Source organism: Hyla sarda, chromosome 9 (genome assembly GCF_029499605.1).
Source record: "Hyla sarda isolate aHylSar1 chromosome 9, aHylSar1.hap1, whole genome shotgun sequence".
In the NCBI taxonomy this organism is placed as follows: Eukaryota; Metazoa; Chordata; class Amphibia; order Anura; family Hylidae; genus Hyla; species Hyla sarda.
Genome location: NC_079197.1, coordinates 158674403 through 158683951, shown reverse-complemented (window position 1 = coordinate 158683951; position 9549 = coordinate 158674403). Strand labels below are relative to the sequence as shown.

The 9549-nt window shown below is 44.1% G+C and overlaps 1 long non-coding RNA gene across 1 annotated transcript; it reads right to left on the bottom strand.

Annotated features, from left to right (window-relative positions):
• Positions 1–650: 650 nt before the first annotated feature.
• Positions 651–4561, bottom strand: LOC130291380 (uncharacterized). Its single transcript, XR_008847914.1, has 3 exons — positions 4435–4561; positions 3838–3994; positions 651–725 (listed from the first exon to the last, which is right to left on the bottom strand). It is a non-coding gene; the product is annotated as an uncharacterized LOC130291380 (long non-coding RNA).
• Positions 4562–9549: the final 4988 nt, after the last annotated feature.

Here is a 9549-nt window from a genome sequence, read left to right as displayed (position 1 = left end):
ATTCACTGAGACACTAGGTATGTATACAAAACACATTTTATTTTGGGGTCGTTTTATAGATGACATTCTTTTATTTTGGGATGGCACTATCACCCTGTTTCATGAATTTGTTCACAAACTAAATCACAATCAAATAGGAAAGCAATTCACATCAGAAATAAATGAAAAAACACTTTGCTTTCTAGATCTGGAAATCTTCCTCGAGCCTGAAGGCAGCATCTAGACGAAAGTCTACAGAAAAACTACCTCAACGAATAGCTTCTTGAATTGGAGAAGTCACCACCCCAGGCCCCTTAAGAGTGGCATACCAGTGGGGCAGTATTTGAGGGCCAGACGAAACTGCTCCACTGAAGAGGCTTTTCTTGAGGAAAGTAAGGTACTAATGCATCGTTTCTTGTCAAAAGGATACCCCAAAAAGGTTCTTCATAGGGCTTTTGCCTACTTTCTCGGCCTTCTTATAAAGCCAGCCAAGAATTTATTCAAACAATAAGCAATAGATTTAAAAATAAACAGTGGATAAGAATCAAATATCCACGTTAGAAGATGTGTAGGGACCAAAGAGATCAAAATAAAGGAACATACCCATTAAATTGATAGTATTAAAATAAATTATACAAATTAGCTAAAGGACCAATACAAAGGTTACTTACCTGGAGCGGTGGAGGACTGATGGGAGGTTGGGATGGGCGGGACGTGAGTATGGAGAGGTGAGGTAGAAGGTGATTCTGTTATAAAGAAATGAAAGAACAATAAGCTACATGCAACAAAACAGGCAGCTAAACAAATAACTGTGAAACAAAAAGATATAAAGAAATTCTTTTCAAAAGAACTCTTTCCCCTCCCAAGAACCCCTTCCCCCCCCCTCCCCCCCTTCCCCCCCCTCCCCCCCCCTCCCCTTTCCCCCCCCCCCCCCCCCCCCCTCCGCTCGCCCACCCCACCTGGCCTCCCGGTAAAAAACTTAAAATAAATAATAATAATAAAAAACAGAGCAATGGTAAATACGTCCAACTTATAAACATATAGGTTAGCATTTATCAGTACATTAATCATCAAAATCAACTAAGGAACCCCTCAGATCCAGAAAGGAGAGAAAGATAAAGGAATACATATACAAATTGACAAAACAATATTGAAATAGATAAATTAGAAATAGAAACAATAGTAATCTCCACCAAGATCCTAACTATCCATTATCCTACCTAATGATGCTGAGGACCATCGGCAACTCTAATTTAGAACCCAATATCCATCTGATCCGGTGAGAACTTCCTTGCCCTTTGTAGAAATAAAATCCCCTCAAAAACAACAATAACAAAAATAATAATAAAAATAGTAATCTGTAGGGAGAAGAGAGGGAACTCCTATAAAATTGCCCCAATTATCATGATCTGAACGCTAACAGTTGGCGCATACTATAGTGCGCAGAGTGAGGAATAGGAGATGTTTTCACATACACTTGAGAATTCCGCTTTTGATGACAAACAGTTCGCGCACGCGAGAGTGCGCAGATGAGAAGAGGCGCAATTGAAACTAAGTCCGAGCGCAGAGGAGAACGCGCAGATGACGACAACTATAAACAAAGATACGGATTGGTTGAGATACCCATCCATTGAAAACCAATGGGATTCGGAGGAGTGAACCGAGATCTCATTGGAGGAAGCTTATGTCAATAAGGAATTTGTACCAACCAGAGGACAAGGATTAAAAAGAAAGGACTTAGTTGGATGGGGATCCATCAATATGGGATGTGACGTTACAAACAGAGGTAATAAAGAGCCCGACACACGCTGCCCATACTCAGAAGCCCCATACCTCTTGACAAAGCTACATAGTAGCGAAACATGTCGGGGGGGGGGGGGGGGGCTGAGTAGGGTGTTTTTAAGCAAATCAGAGCAGTCTCCGGAGGAAGCTGGAGTGTGAGCTGCAGGCACACTCAGCGAAAGATAACGATAATAGTCTCAGTGGAGATACTTACAGTGTTTGGATACAAACCAGGGAGTACTACTCTGATACCTTTTTAAAGTGTGGATATTTTTGATATATATTTTTTGATTCAATTAACAATAAAGTTTAAATATTTTAGTGGGTATATGGGAAATTAGGGTACTATTGGATTGCCCCAAGGGGTGATCTATTGGAAAAGTGATTGGATTAACCCTCCATATACTGGTCTTGACCAGTGCATTGATTTAGACCGAAGGGGAGGCACCTGAACTGAAGGTGCCATGTTGAGTGTCCTACCAACACTGCAAACCTCAGGAATTTCCTGTAGGACGGATGAATTGGTACATGTAGATATGCGTCCGATAGATCTAATGTGGCCATGAAGTCCCCCTGATTCAGAATGGGGAGTACTGACCTGATGGTCTCCATCTTGAAATGCCTTCTGGCCATGAACTTGTTCAGGTATGTGAGGTCTATGACCAACCTCCATTTGCCGTTGGATTTCGGTACTGCGAAAATCCTTGAATAAATTCCTGATGATTGCTCTTGAGGGGGTACCCACTCAACAGCATTCTTCTCCAGAAAATCCTTGACCAGAGACAGTACGTTCTGGTCCTGGTTCGAGTTGACAAAATACATCTCCTGAGGAGCACTGAGAAGCTCGAGACGATATCCTTTCTCTACTACTGAGAGTACCCACTTGTCCTCCGTCGTCCGTGCCCAGGCAGGAAAAAATGCTGCTAATCTTCCACCAACTTTTAGGGGCACAAAGCTGGCATCATAAGTCCTTCTTTTTGGTTGGTGGCTTGCTTTTAGATGCAGGATTAAAGCCTGTGTTCTTCCTCTGCCGATTAAATCTAGGCTTGTTATATTGGCCCAACTGAAAATTCCTCCTTTGGAACTTGGGTGATCTTCTCCATTTCGGGCGATCCTTTGATGCGTCCTTCTTAGATGTACCTGGAAATGCGTCATTCTCATCGTTCACATCTTTAAGAATGTTTTTTAGACTAGGTCCGAAAAGAGACTCTGGAGAGAATGGAAGGGATCAGAGATTATTCTTTGCTGCTACATCTCCTTTACTCCAATTCTTGATCCATAGTGCTCTCCTAATGGAGTTAGATTCCGCCATGTTCTGAGCTGATAAGCGCATTGTATCCAGTGGTGCATTGCACAGAAATTCTGCCGCGGATTTCATAACAGGGATTCTCTTGATGATGTCCTCCCTGGAAACTCCATCACTCAGGTCTCTGGATAATTGACTTATCCAAACATGAAGGGCTCTAGCCACTGGAACAGAGGCCATCGCTACCTTTGAAATCGCCGCTCCTGTGGAGAACGCTTTTTTAGATAGAGACTCCGCCTTTCTATCCATGGGGTTGGATAACACGGATGACTCTTCGGAAGGAAAATACGATTTTTTAACAAGCTTGGCTACTGATAAATCCACTTTAGGTGGATTGAACCAAGAACCTGTAGCCTCAGAAGACAATTTGTATATAGACCTAAATCTGGAACCGACGTCCACTCTCTTTTCAGGCTTATCCCAGTTGGACCTGAACCATTTAGTAATGGCTGGATGAGAGGGGAACACCCTATCTTTAGAAGCTGGAAAGTAATATAGACTTTCCCTGGGACGCTTATCTTCAGTGGATCGGTCTGTTTCTAGTACATGCTTCACTGATTTTATCAGGGTATGCATGTCGTCTTTGTGGAAAATATAGTAATCTTCCGGAGAATCTTGTGATTCAATAGAGGAGCCTGGACCGGAATCCTCCGAGTCAGGAGGAGAGGTCGTTCTGTGTTGAATTTTGCGTTTTATTGCACAGGAACCTTCCTCGGGTAATATGGCAGAAATACGTTTCTTAAACCAAGAAAAAAATAAAGAAGCCTCACCACCAAATGTTTCCTCTTGAACTGGATGTTGTTGTGGGGAACACATGCCACAAGTGCCTCCTTCTATATCGTCTGCCAAAGTCTGGGAACATGATACACACAGTCGGTGTTTCGTCTTTCTTGACTTTTTGACCCTTGTGTGAGAATCCTCAGACATCTGAAGAAAAAAAGAGGTCAAATAATAAATGATAAGTGAGATGATCACTTGACACATAAAGCGCACAAATTGAATGTTGGAAAGACAGGCAGCGGAAAAAGCAGGCAAAAAACCTAGGTACTTCACAGTAACCTGGTATCCCACAGTATTCCTAGAAGGAGGTGCAATAGGACACTTCACAGTAGTCCCAATAATCTGCCCAGCATAAGTATTAATCACACCTACAAACAAGCACTTACTTTTAAGCTCCAATAGCCCTGCTGCCCCGAGTACAGTGTACAGGGACGGGCCGGGAGCAGTTTATGAAGGGTTTCTGGCGCGAATCACCGCCCGTACCGCCCCTTGCTTGAATGTGACGTACTTCCGGTCTGCGCGTGCAGTAAACAACTGCACGTGGAACGCCTGCCGGAAGTAAAGCTCCGCGAGTAGCGCTAACTCACCGGCTGACGGACCTTTGTACCGTGTCCTGCTGCAGCTAGGGATGCCGATAAACGTGAGTAACCAGAAAATCATTCCAGTAACTGTGACCCCATCGTTCGCCGTGGATCTTCTGGAGGAGGGAAGGGCCATAACATCAGCGATCTCGCTCCAACCCTGCTGTCCACAATAAAAGGGCACTTCACAGTACCTCCCAGGATTTCATACTAACGCTGAAAGAAATAAAATGAGACAGGGAATAAGTTAAAAACCCCGTCCAAACATTACCCCTTCTAAGATCAGAAGAAAAAAACTCTGTGGTCTGAGTTCCTATGTACCTACTTATACCTGGTGGGAGGGGTTGTTAATTATGTTAATTTGTTTAATTATATGCTGATTACCTCTTCTGACAAGTTCGGGAGGACGAACTTAACCCATTCTGTGCTGCCGTAGGACGTCCAGGAATGAAAATTTTTCATCTGCACAGCCCAATGTTCCAAAGATCTGTCAAATGCCAGTGGGGTTTAACCCGTTAAGGAACCAGCCGATTTTAACCTTAAGGACCCAGCCATTTTTTGCACATCTGACCACTGTCAATTAAGCATTAATAACTCTGGGATGCTTTTACTTTTCATTCTGATTCTGAGATTGTTTTTTCGTGACATATTCTACTTCATGTTAGTGGTAAATTTTTGTCGATACTTGCATAATTTCTTGGTGAAAAATTCCAACATTTGATGAAAAAATAGAAAATTTTGCATTTTCTAACTTTGAAGCTCTCTGCTTGTAACAAAAACAGACATTTCAAATAAATTTTATATTGATTCACTTAAACAATACGTCTACTTTATATTTTCATCATAAAGTTGAAAGGTTTTTACTTTTGGAAGACATCAGAGGGCTTCAAAGTTCAGCAGTAGTTTTCCAATTTTTCACATTTTCTAAATTGGAATTTTTCAGGGACCAGTTCAGTTTTGAAGTGGATTTGAAGGGCGTTCATATTAGAAATACCCCACAAATGACCCCATTATAAAAACTGCACCCCTCAAAGTATCCAAAAGGACATTTGTGTAAGTGTGTTAACCCTTTAGGTGTTTCACAGGAATAGCAGCAAAGTGAAGGAGGAAATTCAAAATCTCAATTTTTTACACTCGCATGTTCTTGTAGACCCAGTTTTTGAATTTGTACAAGGGGTAATAGGAGAAAAAGCCCCCCAAAATATGTAACCCAATTTCTCTAGCGTAAGGAAATACCTCATATGTGTATGTCAAGTGTTCGGCGGGTGCAGTAGAGGGCTCAGAAGGGAAGGAGCAACAATGGGATTTTGGAGAGTGAATTTTTGCTGAAATGGTTTTTGCTGAAATGGTGCCAGAACAGCAGAAAACCCCCACATGGCATACCATTTTGGAAACTACACCCCTCAAGGCACGTACCAAGGGGTCCAGTGAGCCTTAACACCCCACAGGTCTTTGACGACTTTTCTTTAAATTCGGATGTGTAAATGAAAAAAAAAATAATAATTTTTCACTAAAGTGAATTTACTTCCAGGCAGTGGAAGAGAGGTGGTTGTGGTTGTGATAAATATAAAGCAAATACACTATGTTGAGCTAGCGATTGTTTGTCTGTATACAAGAGTGTGAAGCATACAAGTGAGTGAGTATAAAAGTGAGGGGACTTAAAATGAAGGGACTTTAAATTCAGGAAGTTTAAATTGAAATATTTGATTTTTTTTTCTTTTCTGTTAATTTTTGCAATCCCCAAATCTAGTATGACCTCCATGTTGGAAAAGGCAGTCCAGTGTGCATCTTTCACAATGTATGCAATCCTTGAACAGCAGTTTGAGGGTGCATATTGTTGTGCGAGATGTGTGCGAGTTGCTCATTTGGAAGCCCAGATCCTGGATCTAGAGGAGCAACTGGCAACACTGAGATGCATTGACAACCCGGAGAGGAGTCACCTGCTCAGTGAGCAAGTACTCTCTGTTGTATAGGTGGGGGAGGATAGTGGGACGGATGTGCAGGACAGTCAGCCAGTTAGCTGCGTTACAGTTAGAAAACAGGGTAGAGGGAAAAGTGTCAGGGAGGCTAGTCCTGAACTGGCACGCCCCAACAAGTTTGCGCGGTTGGCAGATGAGGGGGATGCCATTTCAGAGCTAGCAGTACTGCAGCAGGACTCTGCCTCTGACCGCCAGGGGGGTGTCTGCTCCAGTAAGGAGGGAGGGAGGAGAGCAGGGCAGGCCAGACCAGTGGCGCTGCGACCGGGGTGCGGGGGGTGCGGCGCACGGGGTGACACCATCCTGATGGGGTGACACCAGGTAAGCCCCTGGTCCTAAGATGCGCTGTCTCTGTACTAGCAACCCCCCCCCACCCGTCATCACTTACGCTGTCTCTGTAATAGCACCCCCCCCCCCCCCGTCCTCACTTGCTCTGTCTCCGTACTAGTAGCACAGTGAACCGGCCTGCGCCACCACGTCTTCTGTTGCGCCGGCCAGACGTCCCTCCGCAGGGCCGAGCAGGAGGACGTGACATCACTCGCAGAGCGCCCAGGGAGAAGGAGCGCTGCGCTGGATGGGTGAGTGTGTGTCTGTCTCACTCTATCTCTGTTTGTGTGTCTCTGTCTGTGTGTGACTCTGTGTGTGTGTGTGTGACTCTGTGTGTGTGTGACTCTCTGTGTGTGTGACTCTCTGTGTGTGTGACTGTGTGTGACTCTGTGTGTTACTGTGTGTGTGTGACTGTGCGTGACTCTGTGTGTGTGTGATTGTGTGTGACTGTGTGTGTGTGACTGTGTGTGTGTGACTGTGTGTGACTCTGTGTGTGTGTGTGACTCTGTGTGTGACTGTGTGTGTGTGACTGTGTGTGACTCTGTGTGTGTGTGTGTGTGTGACTGTGTGTGTGTGTGACTCTCTGTCTGTGTGACTCTCTGTGTGTGTGACTGTGTGTGACTCTGTGTGTGTGACTGTGTGTGTGTGTGTCTCTCTGTCTGTGAGTGTGTGTGTGTCTGTCGCTATCTCTGTCTGTGTGTGGCTCTCTGTCTGTGTGTGGCTCTGTCTGCGTGTGACTGTGTGTGACTCTGTGTGTGTCTCTCTGTCTGTGAGTGTGTGTCTCTCTGACTGTGTGTGTGTCTCTCTGACTGTGTGTGTGTGTCTCTCTATCTATCTGTGTGTGTCTCTGTGTTGTGTGTATGTGTTTTTTTTGTGTGTGTGTGTGTGGGGGGGGGGGTTGTTTGAACCAGCGATCTAATGTGGGGAGACTTTGACCTATTGTGGGGAACATGCAAGGGAACCTGCGGCCTAATGGGGGGAAACTACTACCAAATGTGGGGAATCTATACTACCTAATGTGGGGAAACTTCTACCTAATGTTGGAAAACTGCTACCTAATGTGCGAAAGCTGCTACATAATGTGGGGAATATGTGCTACCTAATGTGGGGAATCTGTGCTACCTAATGTGGGGAAACTGCTACCTAATGTGTGGAATCTGTGCTACCTAATGTGTGGAATCTGTGCTACCTAATTTGGGGAATCTGTGCTACCTAATGTGGGGAAATTACTACCTAATGTGGGGTAACTGGTACCAAATGTGGGGAATCTATGCTACCTAATGTGGGGAAACTGCTACCTATCTAATGTGGGGGAACTGCTACCTACCTTAAGTGGGGGAACTGCTGCCTACCTAATGCTCCCCCCCTGGCAGTAGCACCCTCATCATCCACCAGCAACACCCCCCAGTAGCAGCACCTCCATCAGCAGATCCTGATGGTGGATGATGGGGGTGCTCCTGCCAGGAGGATGATCCTGCTGATGGATGATGGGGGTGATACTGTCAGAGGGGATGGCCAGTAGCACCCTCAGCATCCTCCAGCAACACCCCCCCAGTACTAGCACCCCCATCATCCACTAGCAGCACCACCAGATTTATATTCAGGGGTACAGAATGTGGCAGATTTATATTCAGAGTGTACAGTGTGTTGGTATTATATTCAGAATGTACAGTGTGTGGTAGTATTATATTCAGTGGGTACGGTGTATGGAAGGTTTATAATCAGAGTGTAGTGTATAGTAGTATTATATTTAGTGAATACAGTGTCTGGCAGGTTTATAATAATACTTGTTTTCATATAGAGGATGAGAATGCGTCACATTCTACAGACAGAAGTTTTAGCTGGACCAGGCGGTATGTACCATCTGAATTAGATAGGGGAAGACTATAGAGAAGACATTACCTGTAGTCACTGATATCATTGTACATTCTCCTCACTATAGAGAAGACGTCACCTGTAGTCACTGATATCATTGTGTATTCTCCTCACTATAGAGAAGACGTCACCTGTAGTCACTGATATCATTGTACATTCTCCTCTCTATGTCCTATCAAAGCTGTACCCCTTGTCAGTTCTACAGTTATGATAAGTGAAACTACAACTCCCAGCATAACCTCACCACTGCATAAAGGGGTACTCTACTGGAAAACTGGTACTACAAAGTTAAACAGATTTATAAATTATTTCTACTTAAAAATCTTAATCCTTCCAGTACTTATTAGCTGCTGTATAAGTGATTCACAGGAAGTTCTTTTCTTTTTTAATTTATTTTCTGTCTGACCACAGTGCTCTGTGCTGACACCTCTGTCCATGTCAAGAACTGTCCATAGTAGGAGCAAATCCCCATTGCAAACCTATCCTGCTCTGGACAGTTCCTGACATGGACAGACCGAGCACTGTGGACAGACTGGAAAGAACTACACAACTTCCTGTGGAGAATACAACAGCTTATAAGTACTGTAAGGATTAAGATTTTAAGTTAGAAGTAATTTAAAAATCTGTTTAACTTTCTGGCACCAGTTTATATGAAAGAAAATGTTTTCCAGTGGAGTACCCCTTTAAGTAATTCTGGGAGCTGTATATTTAAATGGTGAAAACTTCTTTAACACTTTCCTATTCTGTGGCAAATGGTATATCTGATTATTATACAGGAATTTCTCACAATGCGCTACAACAGTGGTGTCAGTCACAACAGGCTTAAACTTACTGAGGGGGGGGGGGAGGTATGGGGTGACACCATTTTCTGCTGCATCGGGTGACACCAACCCTAGCAACGCCACTGTGCCAGACAGGTACTGGTATTGGGGGACTCAATTAT